At 40.2% G+C, this 16,621-nt stretch overlaps 1 long non-coding RNA gene across 1 annotated transcript in view; it reads right to left on the bottom strand.

Moving 5' to 3' along the window:
* LOC141572121 (uncharacterized) overlaps window positions 1-16,621 on the bottom strand; it is a 154,149-nt gene that overhangs the window by 22,875 nt on the left and 114,653 nt on the right. The window contains exon 2 of the long non-coding RNA XR_016018650.1: window positions 8,785-8,918. This is a non-coding gene — a long non-coding RNA (uncharacterized LOC141572121). The remainder of the gene's footprint in view (window positions 1-8,784; window positions 8,919-16,621) is intronic.

Below are 16,621 nucleotides of genomic sequence, written 5' to 3' on the forward strand. Positions count from 1 at the left end.
GCATCCGTGTTGTACAGGATTCCTGCCTTGCCCAAGATACTTTCAAGATCTTAATTCCCAAGTGGACTTTCTACTTTGGATAACATTTTTAACTTCTGTCTAAATATTGGAAATTTACCTTCTTTCTGTACCTTCAGCACGTACTGTTTCTATTTTAACCTTTACAAAAATGTTTTTAAAGCATTCCTTTACAAAAGAGCTCTCCTTTTCTACCAGTATTTTAACATGGCCAGGGGATGACTTAAACTAACATCCTGCCGCTGTCACTTTCTGCCATTCCCATTTTGAAACACAAGAATATTAGAGGCCAGAACAGTTAGGCATCGAGTAATCCCAGGCCTTAGCTTCTTTGTTCCAGTGGGAGCTCCATCCACCAGCATTCCAGTGACATCAACCCACTATTCCTGGGTCCATCCAAAACACCCCATAGGGGAGTCCACATATCTGCTGGAGGAGCTTAGAGAAGACATGAAAATTGACACCAGAAATTTGGAGACAATTTTAGTCTGTTTTCGAAGGTTAACTCCTAAATGTGTATTCTCATGTATTTTCTTCTTTTATTTTATTCTTCCAACCACTTTCAGTATTTTTTCCCCTCCCAGAGTGTACACTTGAATTCCACATCTTGTCCAAAGCCCCTAAGGAAACAAAACCCCTAATAAACAATAAGTTAATTTCAGCTATAAAGATATGTACTTGGCACTGAAAATAGTTTGTTCTACAGCCATAGAGAGGAATACCAACAAATACTGTTGATCAAAGTATTTAAATGAATACTTCATTGTACACAATGTGAAATCCCAAGAGAAAGTAACCTACTCTCTTTTTATCTTCCTGGCATCTATCAAATGTCTGTCAGAATATTTAGAGTAGAATGATATTGAAACTTGCATTTTAGAAACCATATTCTTACAAAAAGCATTTACCCCAGATTATATCCTATCTTATTTTCCTCTTTTCGGCTGAATGTTTGGGAAGGGAATAGCCATTTCTATGTTGTATAACAGCAGACGTAGGAGGGTAAAAACACACACACAAAGGCAAAGCTGTTTCAGCTGCTTTTAGTCAACAGCAGTGCCCTTCCATAGGCTGCCTTCAATTTTAATGACATTATGTAATCTGAAAACAATTCGCAAAATGAAAATGGGCATTGCAATGTACGCTTTAACACATTATCACTTCTAATATCATTGTTTGTGCCTATTTTAACCTCGAATTAATTTTCCTAGGCAATAACATTTACCAGTAAATATATGTCATCACTATATTAGAACTTGGGTTTCTACTCAAACCATTTTTCTTTTAGAACTAGCTGCAAAGTGGATATATCTAATTGTAGAACAGTTGTATACTGAACTGTAAAAACCTATATGTTATAGCATATAACTCTCAGACTTCATTTTTTTATAAGGAGAATAAAATTTGCAGATTATGTTTCTATGCACAGCAACAATTACTGTTAACTAAGGAAGTAACACAGACCTGGTTCACAAAACATCCTACAAAAGTAGGCCAAAATATAGTCAATAATGCTGTGATATGTTTGCATGGTGACAGATGACAACTAGAATTAGTGGGATGATCACATTGTAAGGTATAAAAATGTTGAATCACGATATTGTACACCTGAAACTAATATATCTAATATAATATTGTATACCAATTATGGTTAAATAAAGAAAAGTAGGCAAGAGCCATTGGCAAAGTAGATGAGGAAGTTCAAAGTATGAAGGAGGCCACAGACAGGAATACTGGGGACAAAAACAGGCCTGAGGCATCAGAGACAGACTATGTGGGATTCATAAAGATCTTTGTGGGAAACTCATTTTCCACAGGTATTTTTTTCTCTCCATAATGCTAGATTTAAAAAATATTTTCCTGCATTCTCCTCCCATCATAGCAATTGAGTCTTGCTCCATGAAGAATATATTTCTGAATTCTAAAAAAAAAACAAAAAAACAGAAAATTCTAAGTGCCTCTAAAAAGATAAAAACAGACTATCAACCAATTGGTATCAGAAATCGTGTATGAAACACCAGATTATGGAAAACAATAAAGCAATGTCTTTAAGCTATGTCTATTTTGAGCATAGATTTGTTTGCCAGACCAACAAATGAAGGAATAACGTTCTAGACATACAAAAGTTCAGAAGGTATACCACCCAAGAATCCTTTCTGCCAGGATATACTTCTGCCAAATAAAAATAAATCCAAGCAGAAAGAAAGCATGGAATATAAGAATAAATGACCAAAAGACCAAATGTGACCAAAAGTGACCAAAGGACCAGTAAGATGAAGAGCTGTTTACATCTATGCTAATTATGGGGTTATTATGAATGCTTTAACTTCTGGCCATGATGGAGGGTTGGGGCCTGGATTAACAATCCTACTATAAACAACTTGTGAACCAGATAAAAACGATGAAACATTGGTTTCAGTCGTTGCACAACACGCAGCATAGCACAGTGCTGCCTGAAAGTTGAAAACAAGAACAAGGTGAGTCCTACAATCTTCCCAGTATAGTGACTGCAGTGAGTTTCCAAGTCTTAGTGCAGGAGAGGGAGCGAGAAGCCAAATATGTCAACAGGTTTGCTGAACCGAGGCGACACATTTCATGATTTAGAGATGGCAAATGGCAAGAATTTGTGGGACAGACTATGAAAGCTGAGGGAGCGACACAAAGACACAACTCTAGAGATCCAGAAGGGTCCCCTCAAATTGTTGTTAGATCTGCATGCATGAGAAAAAAAAAGTCCAAATCTGGAGAAGAGGCACTGGAAGGGTGTAGATGGAAATAATCCTTGGAGATCCCACAGGGTTGGGAATAGTCTCTGTTCCAACTGGCCGGAGTGGAAACCCCACCTAATACACAGGGCACTAGGTAGAGACCTCAGAGGGTACTACACTAATAGGGCAGCCAAATTAGCCCCTGATTAAGGACTACTCTGGACCCACCTTCACAAAGCTTACAAGTAAGCCTAGAAAAAGTCAAACTTATCCTAACTAACTATATCCCAGAACAAAGCCCAACAAAGTTAAAAGAAATACAGCAAAATCCAGCACTATTATAAAATTCACAATGTCTAAGCGTTAATAGAAAATTATGAAGCATAGGAAGAATCAGGAAACCACAACTCTTCAGCAAGACGAAAATAAATTAGACAACTGACATCAGCAAAAATGTCAGAGTCAAGAAATCCAAATTCCATCCTTCCATGAAAGCAATGAAAATTGGGCACAAACATTCAGAATCAACTTTTTCAGAAATCTGGAAATTAACGGAAGGCTTGCAGCAATCTAGATAGCACTTATTAAACAAAAATGGCTGATTTTCAGTAAGAACAGAAGACTTTGGGCATTTTAAGTGACCTCAGTTCCATCCTCTGCTTCTCAGCTCAGCAGTAGCCCTGAAAATAACAGTCCTCATTCCCCATTCCAGAGGGAGCAGAGGGAACTCACTTACAAAGACTTGAAATTATTTGTTCTGACTTATCTGGTGGCTCCATGGAAGACAGGCTCAAAGGTCATGTCCTTATCACTGGGTCCAGTGCTAATGCTGCTCTGCAGTGGCTCCATCCCTCCCAGATGAAACGCTGGACATTTGAAGGGGCCAAGTAAAATGAGCAAGCCCTACCCAGACCAGAAGACCACCAAGCTGAATCCTATCCAAATTACCAATAGAACTGTGAGCTAAATAAAATCATTGCCTCTTTCTTTTGGGGTACATGACTGATCTGGAAAGGTATTTTGTTTGAGGCATCATAGGATGAGGCAACTCACCCTAAGCAGCAAGCAAAATTCTGTTTAAGGATGTGCTCTAGCGCCTCTCACACACTCCCTGGTGATCAGGTCTCATTTAAGGCATAACCACAGGTCTGAGGGACCATTTGTACCAATTGAATAGGGATCCTCCATCACACTGCTTAATCTCAGCCTGAGATCCACTGGACTGCTCTGTCCTGCAGCTTCCTTTGCCTCCAAAATTAGAGAGTTGAGGGTGGTGCCAGAGGCAAAGGAACGTCATCTGGCTTTTAGGGTCACATTCAGAGTATTTACTTACGTGTGGCTTCAGAGTCTCACAGAGTGCCTTTTAAGCTGAAATTCTGGAAGTCACACAGGCCTCAATGACTGAAAGACAAGTAAGTGAAACGACATGGTACACATACAAGAATTATGGCCTTTAGAAATCAGGGAAACTCAGTTTGAATCACAGCACTGAAACATAATAGATGTGTGTCCTAAGTCAATTTCTCTGAGCTTCTGTTTCTTCATTGGCAAAAGAAAATGAAATGATCTACCTCGAAGAGGCACAGTGAGAATGAAATGTGGCTAAGACTGTCGGATCTGGAGTTAGACTGCCTGAGTTGGGCTTGGCATTAATTTCCCTGTGCCTCAATTTTCTCATCTATGAAAAGAGAAGAATAGTAGTACCTACATAAAATTCTTAGGATACTGCCTGGCACATAGTAAGTGTTCAATAAAACGTTACTTCTTGCTGTAGTTGTTCTTTCCTTTTGTCCTTACCATATTCACAAGAAAACAACCTAGAAAAGAGCCCTAAGATCCTACTTTATAGAGTTATTGTGATGATTAAAGGAGGGACATCATATTGCATAGTTGCTGGCATGTAGTAAGCAATCACTAAATGGCATAAAAGAAGAGGCAAGGAGAAAGAATGGCAATGGTGAGACAGAGACAGAACAGGCGGTGGGCTGGTCAAGTGGGTCAGACTAGTGTGACCCTCTCAGTTTCAGGGTCTTGTATTTGGCTTTATACTTGAAATTTGCACACCCTAGAAAAAGTGTAGACTTTACATCCAGAAAGCTTTGGATCCAACAGGTCTTGGGCATGTTATTTAAATATTCTAGCTACACACTGGGGATAATTTTTCCTACCTTTCAGGTACTTGAAAGGAATATTTAAACTATATATAAAACATGTGGAACATAATATATCCTTAATAAATTATACAGTTATCTGTCCTCTGAGATTGGGAAAGCAATATTATCATCTTTATAACTAAACATTGCAGGATGTAAGGGATTTGCCTGGGGGCACACAGCAAACACATGGCAGCACTCAAGCCCCCATCTCCTGACTCGGAATCTATTGGGCTTCCACTGTGTGAGTCTCTGCTAGGCAACATGACATTGTGGCTGATGGCACAGGCTTTGGGGTTAGTCTGCCTAGGTTCAATTTCAAGTCAGCCCCTACGAAAGCTTGGAGAAGTTATTTAATCATTTGGTGCATCAGTTTACTCATCTATATAATGGAGAAACAAACACTGCCTCCCTCACAGGGTTGTTGAGAGAATTCATGCATGTGAAGTGCGTGGTGTATACTAAGTGCTCAATACATGTGGCCTATTATTACATTACAATACTTTATCCAGTTAAGCTGGATGGATCCTTATTGTGGGGTGTTTTACACCCAACCTACTTCTTAGCATCTGTGGAGCAGGTTAAAAATCATTTCACTGAAATCAGATTACACTAAGATGAAACAAGAAAACAGAACCAATACCATGAACCAAATCTCCTCCTCTAGCTAAGTGACTTCCTGGGCACACGGTGCATGACTTCATCTTCAAATGCCGATCAAACTGGCTTTGCTTAGCCTGCTGCTGAGGCCAAGGCATTTTCTCCTGACTCCACTTCTCACAAATTTTGAAACTGGCTAAGTCAGCAAAAGCGTTTCACTTCCCCGATGATCCAGTGTTTAAGTGTAATTAAAGGTGCACCTACCTCCTCTGAGCACCACTAGAAATAGGATTGGGATTTTGAACAACTCTGTCTCTGAGCAAGACATCTCAGCATAGTTCTTGGTGTTAATGTAGTCCTTTGTGTGTAAATCCCCTGTCACCCAGAGGAGCTATTATTTCCTTCTCTTTTCTCAAAGGACAAATGTGAAACACAAAAGCATCCATCAAGATGAAGGATTAAAAATATTTTAAGAGGTGTCATTATTTACATACTATGTGGCCTGTAACCAAGTTGACAGATCCAAGCTGCGGCCCAATGAGCTGACGGCTTAAAATCTGAAAGCTTCATCCACCAAAGAGTGGCAACAGGATCTAGTGGACAGCAGGACAAGTAACAACCAAGAGAAAGGCAATAAAATGTTTTGGTCTATACATATGTGGAGGCATCCACGTAGAAACAGGCTTCAGGGAAGGAGTGCTAAACTGGTTGTATAACCCAATAGATGCACAGCAATGGAGAGAAGAAATGACTGTTGGGTGGTGAGGAACTTTTCACAATGATCATATCTATTCTTCACAAGGGCTCTGTAAAATAGGTAATCCTGTCTCTATTCTGCAGATAACCAAACCAAGTCCCTAAGTGAGGTTATATAAATTGACAAGGTCACAGAGCAGAATGTCAGACCCAGGATTCAAATCATTATCAATCTGACCCAAAGTGCCTGCTCTTTCCATAACTCCTGCTTTTCCTTACACTAAGCAATTGTTCTGTGAATACAGAACCTTCCCAATTACTGCGCAGATATTTCAGGCAAAACAAGAGTTGCACACATCGCTCAGTTAAAAGACAATTTGAGTGAAGGAGAAGTTACTTACTTAGATTCTAAATCTCTCTCTCTCTCTCTCCCCCCTCCCCCCCCACACACATTTTGGAGATGGATACTAGCCAGCAAAACATGAGAATAGAACAGATAAAGGCAGTGATTAGAAGAATGGATGAAAGTTAACTATAAGAAAGCATGAAAGTAAGGTTCCCTACTTATAATTGGCTTTAATTCGGATTTAAGTGCATGAAAGACAGGCTAGATCAAGGCCTTTATGTATAATGATCAGGAAAATGATTTTGAGATGACATCTTATTACTCTACACAACTGCTCCTGCCTGAGACCCTAGGCTGCTTATTTTCATATTTTAATAAGATTCCACCACAATTCAGACAATAGAGTCCTCGTAAATATGAATAACCCACTAGATTCCATCCTTCTTTATAATTTCCTATCAATTAACTAATTTTACTGATGACACAATACTGGAGGAGGTAGGTGATTTTTGTCACAAGGGCTGTGAGTAGAAATTGTGAATGGCATTACCACTCACAGCCACTCAATCCCTGTTTTTCTAATTTATTCCCTTGGCACTTTCTTTCTTGTTTTCTGCTCACATGTCATCTCACCTTCTCTTTTTCTGATGTCAACCCTGCTGGTGGCACTTAAGGATAGAGTTTTCTCATCCCTGAAAAAAGATCCAAAGATTCACATGTGCTTTCTTTCTTCCCAAGAGCCTACTGCTAGATTGTGACCATATATCACTTATCTTTGGAATAGCTTAATACCTCTAATGATATTAATAAACTTTTTCTAGGGTAATGGCTTGAACTCCCTGGTTCAATCCATTATCACCTTTCCTTGGAACGATTATAATGGCCCTAGTTACGCTCTCCACCCCTGCCATCCATTCTTACGCAGCAGCTAGAGGGTGTATTTTGTTGTTGTTGTCATTGCTGTTGTTGTTTTGTTTTCTAATACATATCCGTCACTCATGTCACTCCCTTGTTTAAAACCCTTCAACGACTTTGATCATACATTATAAAACAACAAAACAAACAAAAAAACTGTGTAGAAAAGAGCTGGTCCCAGCCCCCCTCTCTATCCTCTGTCATGTTCATCTTCCCATCCCTCATTGACTCCACCTACAAGGGCCTTCTTCTCTTTGTTCCTACAGCCTGCCAACTGGGTCCCTCTTTAAGTCCTTGCACTAGTTGATCTCTCTATGCTCTTCCTGAAATCTTCCCATGGCCAAGTCCTTTTGTCATTCAATTCACCCTTTAACATCATGTTCTGAAGGAGGCTACCTCTGCCTATTCAAATAAAAGCATCCCCCCTAAGTTCCATCTGTCACATCAGCCTGTTATAATTCCATTATATTTTCTTGTTTATTTCTATATTTTCTGTTCTCTTTACACACCCACTAAAATGAGTCCTCTATGAAATCTGGAACTTGCCTCTTTTATCACAAATCTTCATGCGCAGAACAGTGCCTGGCACATAATAGGTGCTTTATTTAAAATTTAATAAAAAACAAAAAGTGGAGTAAATCAATGGATAGTCACAGTATCTTTTTAATGGGAAAAAATAGTCTAAGAAATAGTACATCTACATTTTTATGAGTGTGAGTATGTGTGTATACAAAGTAAATATAAAAGTAGCAAAAATAATAACAATGGTTATCTCTAGGTTATTATGAACAGTTTTATCTTTTTTTCTCTTGTGTAATGTCTACAATTTCTAAATGTTCTTCAATTATTATGCAATTGCATGGAATTAGCAGGCAAGATCTTACTCCCTGGTATTTTTACTGAGTTTGCCCAGCAGTGTAAATGGAGGGCTAGCCCAGCCCTGCGTAGTCCAGTAACACCTCCTCTATTTGCAGGTTATGGCACCTGGAATCTCAACTAAGTTGTTCCCTTCAGTCTGTGGTTTGTGTGACAGCATAAGTGACACAATAACACACCATGAGAGCCATGGAGTTGAGTAGAAATCTAGCTGATAATGAAATGCTTACCCTAGAAACATCCCCGTGGCACTTGAAAACACAAACAGAAACAAGGTGCATACAAATCACACAAAACTGCAGCCCCTAGAAGAAAGCTTGAGATGCGAGGACACTCAATAAACCCCTATTGAATAGAATGGACTATTACAGGATTTATTGTTCATAATAAAGTAAGAGGCAGACAACACAGCTGGATGTTTCCATCTCAGAACAGCTCTGGGGTTCTTGCTCTTGGCAAAATGACCACCAACCTGTAAACTGTGATTTGAAGAGGATGGAAATCAGAAAGGAGAGTGAAGACAACCATGACCTTGGTATCATTTTGCTGTCATTTCCAAGATATTTACTTCTCACTTCACAATAAGGAGCTGGCAAAATGGCTCATCTGGAAAAAAAAAAAAAAAAAGAATTAGATGTTTTTGATCTTTGCTTCCTCTAACCAGTTCTTTAGGGGCACATGGCATTCAGCGGCAACCACTGTCATTTTCTTTTTCTCATCAATGACGGTCAAATCAGCTTCAGTTATGTGGTTATGCAAAATCAGTTGTTCAATAGCATAATTATCAGCTATTCTGAAGAAACTGAATTTATCAATGAGAGTCAGCAAGTCCGATGCATATTATATATCAGGGAGAAAAGCATGAGTAGCTAACAATTCAGTGAACACACTTGGGCCTCTGAAATTTTCATTATGACAAATTGTTGACCCAAGACAGATTTTCTAACCTGACGGCCATCATATCGTTGTGCTAGGGCAATTCCATTGCAGGCACTGAATGGTGGCTGTCACTGAAACTTGAATGCGGGAAATGAACCTAAGCATGACCAGGCTATGGCATAGCATGTTTTTAGATCAGTAATCAGCACTTGCACAAGTGAGACGGGAATATAGAGAATGAGATGCTCTGATTTGCTTTTATTAAGGTGAAGTGGGTTTTGCTGCAGCTGTTATAATCAATTGAACGGAAAAAAAGGAGAAAATCTACACAGAGGAGAGGGAGATCTCCTCTCACGGGCATCTAGAAATCTCTCCTGTCCACCTAACCATGCCTGACACAGTGTGATCCTGGTGGTTCTAGCACCAAAGGGGTTTCCATGTGGACATGAGCAAAGAAAATGATGCCTGGTCTTGTGAGCTTCACAATTGCGGAAAGTTCCCTGTAACGTCTCATTCCCATAGTCTTACTTAAAAGTGTTGTGTACGATAACAAAATGAACAATCTTACGGCTGAAGTTAGAATCATAATCACATGTTTTCTACTCATGTTCAGTATAATTAAGCACAACTCTGCCTGTGGGAAAAAGGAAGTGGATCGGTAAACAAACGATCCAGATTCATGAAGTGAAATTGAAAAGCAGATGGGAAATGTAAGATTATTTCCACAAACATGTCAATGAAGTACCAAGAAGCCATGTGACTCAAATTCTCTATCCTTCAGCATTTGTGCCACTTCAGCGTTAATTTGTTTGCCAAGGGAGTAAGTGATCACGTCAGCAACAGCTTAGTGCAATAAGGCCTCGTTAAGTCCATTGTCACTTATTTGAAGTTTTCTGAGTTTGGGAGCACTTTGTTTTTGATACTTTCTTCCCTTCCTGGAATGCCTTGCTTTTTGGCACTGCTGTGCGACTTTTTATGCTGCCTACCCTACACTGCAAATGTGCCTCACCGTATGTCCACCTGCCACTGTCCCGCCTCACCTGTGAGCCCGACTCCTTCCATCTGCCTTCAAGTGGCTCTCCCTGGGCTCCTCAGTCAGAGCTTCTTTCCCACTCCCCTGTCCTCACACCGCCCCTTGTCCTGGATCCTCGCCCAGTGTTCACTCTAGGTTTCCGTAGTCATTCTAAGTGACTTAAACATCCCCAGGAGGACCAATCATTATTCCCTTCACCCTCCAGTTCAGCATCTCATTCCCATGGTCCTAATTTCGCCATCATTTTCATCAATAACAAATACAACTTCTCAATTCATCCTACCCTCTAAATGCTCCTTGTTCTCGTCTAGCTCTCTTGCTCTGATCTTTCAAATCCAGCTCTCCTTCGCCCCTATAGGGGTGGTGAACCTACTGCCCGCCCCCACCATTTCATTATCCTCGTGATTTCCAAATCTACATCTCCAGTCCTTGATCCTGCTATGAGCTACAGACATACATTTATGACAACCTATGAGACATCTCTATTTGGATATCTAAAAAGCTACCTCAAACTTAATGTCTTAAACTGAGCTCTTGATTTTTATACGTAGCCCAAACTTGTTAATTTCTCAGTCTTCCCCATCTCAGTAAATGGCACTGCCATTCAGGAAGTTATTCAAACTAAAACCCCTAAATTACCATCTTCAATTTTTCTCTTTTTATTATATCCGTCATTTAGTCCTTCAGCAAGTAAAGTCAACCCAGCTGTCAACATAACCACTTCTCGCCAACTCCAACTTTTAAAGCTTCAGTTAGCTCTTGCTTAGACGAACGTATCATCTCCTAATTGTTTTCCTGTTTCCTTTTTGTTTCCCAACTTCCATGCTCCACACTGCAGCTAAGTGATCTCAATGCTTACATTAAATCACATCACCCACCACTGTCTTTCTATTGTAAATGCATTAGGGAAGGTTTAATCTCCTGCTGACCTCATCTCTTTCTCTGTCTCTCTCTCTCTCTCTCTCTCTCTCTCTCTCTCTCTCTCTCTCTCTCTCTCTCTCTCTCATTCTCTCTCTCTCTCTTATATTCTAGCCACACAGGCTCCCTTTCTGTTCCGTGAACACATCATTTTCTATTATGTTTCAAGGTCCTTGCACTGCTCTCCCCTATGCCTGGAGTCTTCTTACTCCCACTTATTAGTTTGACTGTCTTCCTGTCATCATTGTGATTTTACATCAAATAACATAAACACAGAGATGTTCCCTGACACTCTATCTGCAGTAGCCCTCCTTCCCCTAGGCACTCCTTCTTGCAACTCCTTATTGGTGTGTGTGTGGTACTTAGTGATATAAAAATGTGTGGTTACAATAAATCTTCTATCTCACCATCCCACCCACCAAAATAAAAGAAAGCTCCATGAAGTCAGGAACTTGGAAGTTCGTGCTTTATCTCTTAGACAGTACAGGACCGAATGTAAAGCAAATTCTCAATAGGTATTTGTTGAAGATGAAATCAATAAAATTAAATTGAGAAATGACCTGCAATTTAATTTTTGTCCTTAATAAAGATGAAAATGGTGTGCTTCCAGAACAACGAAATGTATAAACAAGATTTTAAGGAGGATGTTTGGCTGTGTCATAGAAACAAAGCTCTCAAACATATTAGAAGCACCTATTTTCATACAAGCTTTGTGATCACCTAAATGCTTATGCTGATACTTCGCTTTAATAGCTACAATTTTTCTTTTTTTTAATATGTGTGTTAGGGCAGGATAGCTGTCCAGCAACACATTATTTGGCATGATTTCTGACACAACACAGAGTGACCATAGCAATGTTTATAAATATCTTAAAAGAACCCACAGTTCAGACATTTGACTAATTATCCCAAACTGGAAGAGTTCTATTAGACTTGATCTTTGTACTGTAAACCAATGTGACAAGGTTTATTTTACATAACTGACACTGGAGTTTTAAAAAACAAACAAAAACAAAACGTTTCAAGGACGCATATTCCACCAAGATGGTCAAGGATAGCAGGCCAAACATTTTAGCAGCCACAACAGTTTTAATTTTTGTCATTTTAAAAAAGATTTTTATTAAAAACATAGCTAACAAACAGTATTATATTGGTTCAGGGGTACACCATAGTTATTTAACATTTATATACGTAAAGAAGTGATCACCATGACAAGTCCAGCAACCATCTGACACCATACCACACTATCAAAATATAACTGACTATATTCCTTATGCTGTACGTTACATACCCATGACTTATTTGTTTTATACCTGGAATTTGGATCTCCTATTTGCCTTCCCCTGCTTTTAACATTTATTAATTACAGTTGACAGTCAATATTATTTTATATTAATTTCAGGTGTACAGCATAGTGGTTAGACATTTATGTAATTTAAGCAGTGATCCCCCTGACTAGTCTAGCACCCACCTAGCACTATGCATAGTTGTTAGCATATTATTGACTATATTTTCTATGCTTTACTTTGCGTCCTTATAACTATTTTGTAACTACAAATTTGTACTACTTAATCCCTTCACTTATTTCACCCTGCTCCCCAGCCCCCTCCCATCTATGAAGAAACAAATCTAGTACCCATCCGACACCATACATGGTTATTATCATATTATTGACTATATTCCTTATGCTATACCTGCATCCCCATAACTACTTTGCAACAACCATTTGTACTTCTTAATCCCTTCCCCTGTTTTCACCCACACTCCCAACATCCCACCCATCTGGCAACCATCAAAATGTTTTCTGTATCTATGAGTTTGTTTCTGTTTTGTTTGTTAATTTTGTTCTATAGATCCCACATATAAGTAATATCACACTGCGTCTGTCTTTCTCTGTCTGATATTTCACTCAACACAATATCCTCCAGGTCCATCCATGCCACCGCAGATAACAGGAACCCATTCTCTTCCATGGCTGAGCAATATTCCTTTGTATACATGTACCACCTCCTCTTTATCCATTCTTCCATCAATGAACACGCAGGCTGCCTCCACATCTTTGCCATTGTAAACAATGCTGCAATGAATATATGGATGATCACCTCAAAGTAGTCTTTTTGGGTTTCTTCAAATAAATACCCAGAAATGGGATTACCGGATCCTTCTTTCTCTCTCATTATAGCCTTTGCTTTAAAGTCTATTTTGTCTGGTATAAGTATTACTATCCCAGCTATCCCAGCTTTTTCGCTTTTTTTTTTTTTGGTTTCTATTTTCATGACATATTTTTTTCCATCCCTTTACTTTCCATCTGTGTGTGTGTTTCAATCTGAAGTGAGTCTTTTGTAGGCAGCATATGTAAGGGTTTTGTTTTCTTATCTATTGAGCCCTCCTTTGTCTTTTGATTGGAGCATTTAATCCATTTACATTGAAAGTAATTCTTGATAGATATGTAGCTATTGCCATTTTATTCATAATTTTGATTTTTTTTCATCTGAAAAAAGAGGTCCCTCTAACATTCCTTGTAATACTAGTTTGGTGCTGATGAACTCTTGTAGCTTTTTCTTGTCTGGGAAGCTCTTTATCTGTCCTTCGATTCTAATGATAGCTTTGTTGGGTAGAGCAATCTTGGCTGTAGCTCCTTTTTCCTCATGTTGAATATTTTGTACCAATCCCTTCTCGCCTGCAAAGTTTCTGTTGAGAAATCAGCTGACAATCTTCTGGGGCTCCCTTATAAGTTACTAGTTGTCTTTCTCTTGATGCTTTTAGGATACTCTCTTTGTCTTTAACTTTTGCTATTCTAATTATAATGTGTCTTGGTGTGGGCCTGTTTAGGTTCATCTTGTTTAGGACTCTCTGTGCTTCCTGGACCTGTATGTCTATTTTCTTCTCCAGGTTAGAAAAGTCTTCAGTCATTATTTCCTTAAATAAGTTCTCAGTCCCTTGCTTTCTCTCTTCTCTTTCTGGTACCTCTATGATGCAAATGTTGTTACAGTTGATGCTATTCCAGAGGTCTCTTAAACTATCCTCATTTTTTTTTTTTTTTTTTTTTGATTCTTTTTTCTTTCTGCTGTTCCAATTGGGTGTTTTCTTCTACCTTGTTTTCCAAATTGCTGATTTGATCCTCTGCTCCATCTAGTCTGCTGGTGATTCCTTCTAGTGCATTCTTCATTTCAGTTATTATATTCTTCACTTCTGACTGGTTCTTTTAATAATTTCTATGTGCTTTTTTATGCTTGCTATCTCTTTCTTGAAGTTCTCAATAAGTTCCTTGTTCCTCCTTATAACCATTTTTTTGAATTCTGTCTCTGTAAGTCACTTGCCTCTATTTTGATTAGTTGTGTGTTTTTTCCCCCTGGATTTTTCTCCTGTTCTTTCATTTGGGATGCATTTCTTTTTTTCCACATTTTGGCTGCCTCTCTGTTTGTTTCTATGTATTAGGTAGATCTGCTATGTCTCCCAGTCTTGGCCTCGTGGCCTCATGTAGCATGTGCTCTGTGGGGACCAGTGGCACAGTCTCCCTGGTCACCTAAGCCAGGTACTCCAGGAGTGTCCCTAGTGTGGGTTGTTTGTGCTCTCCTGTTATAGTTGAGCCTTGATTGCTATTTACACATCAGTGGGTAGGACTGATCCTCAGGCTGACTTGTTGTGGGGTTTGGCCATGTCCACACCTTGTGGGCTACTGTGCAGGAGGCTTACTGCCTGAGTGGGATTCATCCCAATGGGCTGTGCTGCCTAGTGAGACTAACCTTTGAATGTGTGCCGCTTGTGGGGCTAATTGCACAGTGCTCTGCTGTGGTCTGAAGCCAACGTCCAACTATGTTGGTTCTGGGGCCTCTTGGGAGAGGCTCTGGTGTAATCCCAGGTCAGCCACTGCTTATGACTGGCCAGGGGCTACCTGGTAGCCTACAAAGCTATCCAAGGTTGTTCACTGCCTGTACTAAATCTGGAGGAGTGTGGGAAAGGCCATGCTGTAAACCGAGGACAGCTGCCACTAGTACTGGGCCTGGAGTAACTCCACAAAAATCCAGGACACCCCAAGGCTTGCTGCCACTTGCTGGCTCCATTAAGGTTCAGCCACTGACAAAGGCTTGTGAGGTATGCAAGTTGGGTGAGGCAGAGTCTCAGGGGGTCACTAGAGTGGGAAGTGTTGTAGTCACCAGGTTAATGTAGACACTCGTTTGGAGCCAGTGCTGAGCCTGGAACAAAGAATCAAAAGTCTCAGAGAAGAGCAAGGCCAGTTACCACCCACCTGCAGCCCATGGACATTGATAGTTTTCCAAGAAAGAGCGCAATGTGGGCGGGGCTGCTGCTCAGGGAGTAAGTGCCTGAGGCCGTGTGTGATTTGAATGGGGCAAGGTTCCAGCTGAGTCAGCAGGGAGGAGGAGTGGAGCTCACTAGTCCAATCAAATTCAAATTTGGCCTGTGGAGGCGGGCTCAACATAGAAAAGATGGCACCTACCTGCTAGCTGCACAAGGGGAGTATCTCTATAGGGAAAATGCTGGCTATCTTCCAGTCCTTCCCCTGCAGCCACACAACTCAGTCTGTGCCCCCCACATCTTTGAGGACCCTCACATCACCATCCCTCCCCTGGAGCCCAAGGTGAGTGCCTGTGAGCGAGTGAGTCTGTGCACTGGCTGTTTAAGAGGACAGCTGGGTTTCCCCACAGCCTTCTAGCCCACCTGAATGGTCAGAGTCCCCAATGTTTTTCACAGCCAGATGTTGTGAGGGCTCCTCTTCCCAGCACCAGTACTCTGGTTTGGGGAGCTTGGTGTGGGGGACTGGGGTCCCTTGCTCCTCCTGCGGGAACTTCAGCAGCCAAGATATCACTCCTGATTCTCATCTTCCACCCGGAGGTTTGGGCTTGTTTTGAGTCTCTTCTCCCCCCCCCTCCCCCCATCAGTCTCAACGTGGCTTCTTTATATTTTCAGTTATAGGACTTCTGTTTGGCTAGACTTCAGATGGTTCTCCATGTTGATTGTTCTATAATTTAGTTGTAATTTTAATGTGTTTGGGAAAGGATGCCGGCAGAGTGTTTATCTACCCTGCCATGTTGGTTCTCTTTCAGTCTTTGTCATTTTTTAAACACATGTCTGTAGAGACAAAAAAACTGACTGATGAATTGTTGGAAGTCATTAGCTAACAATTGACAGAGCTTGACTGGAGCTATGCACAGATTGGAATTGTACTGTCTTTCTAATCATTGTTTAAATTTACTCTGTACCAAGTGTGTTTAGGTAGTACTAGGACATGCTTGACAGAATTCATTTTGTTTGGAACCTGAATAAAATGTGAAAACACTGGGTAGAAGGCAATTTCCATTTATAGTCAGAAAGACTAGTTCCTGTTAAAAATTATGTTGTATAAAAAAATAGGTTAAGCCCCCATTGTAGCTTTCTCCTCTTCCTTCTGTGACTCCCTAACTCTTAATACTATTCACCATCATCAGGTCACCCAGGCTGAAACCTTGGAGTCATCAGA

Source organism: Rhinolophus sinicus, chromosome 14 (genome assembly GCF_057876585.1).
Source record: "Rhinolophus sinicus isolate RSI-liver-muscle chromosome 14, RSI-T2T, whole genome shotgun sequence".
Classification (NCBI taxonomy): domain Eukaryota; kingdom Metazoa; phylum Chordata; class Mammalia; order Chiroptera; family Rhinolophidae; genus Rhinolophus; species Rhinolophus sinicus.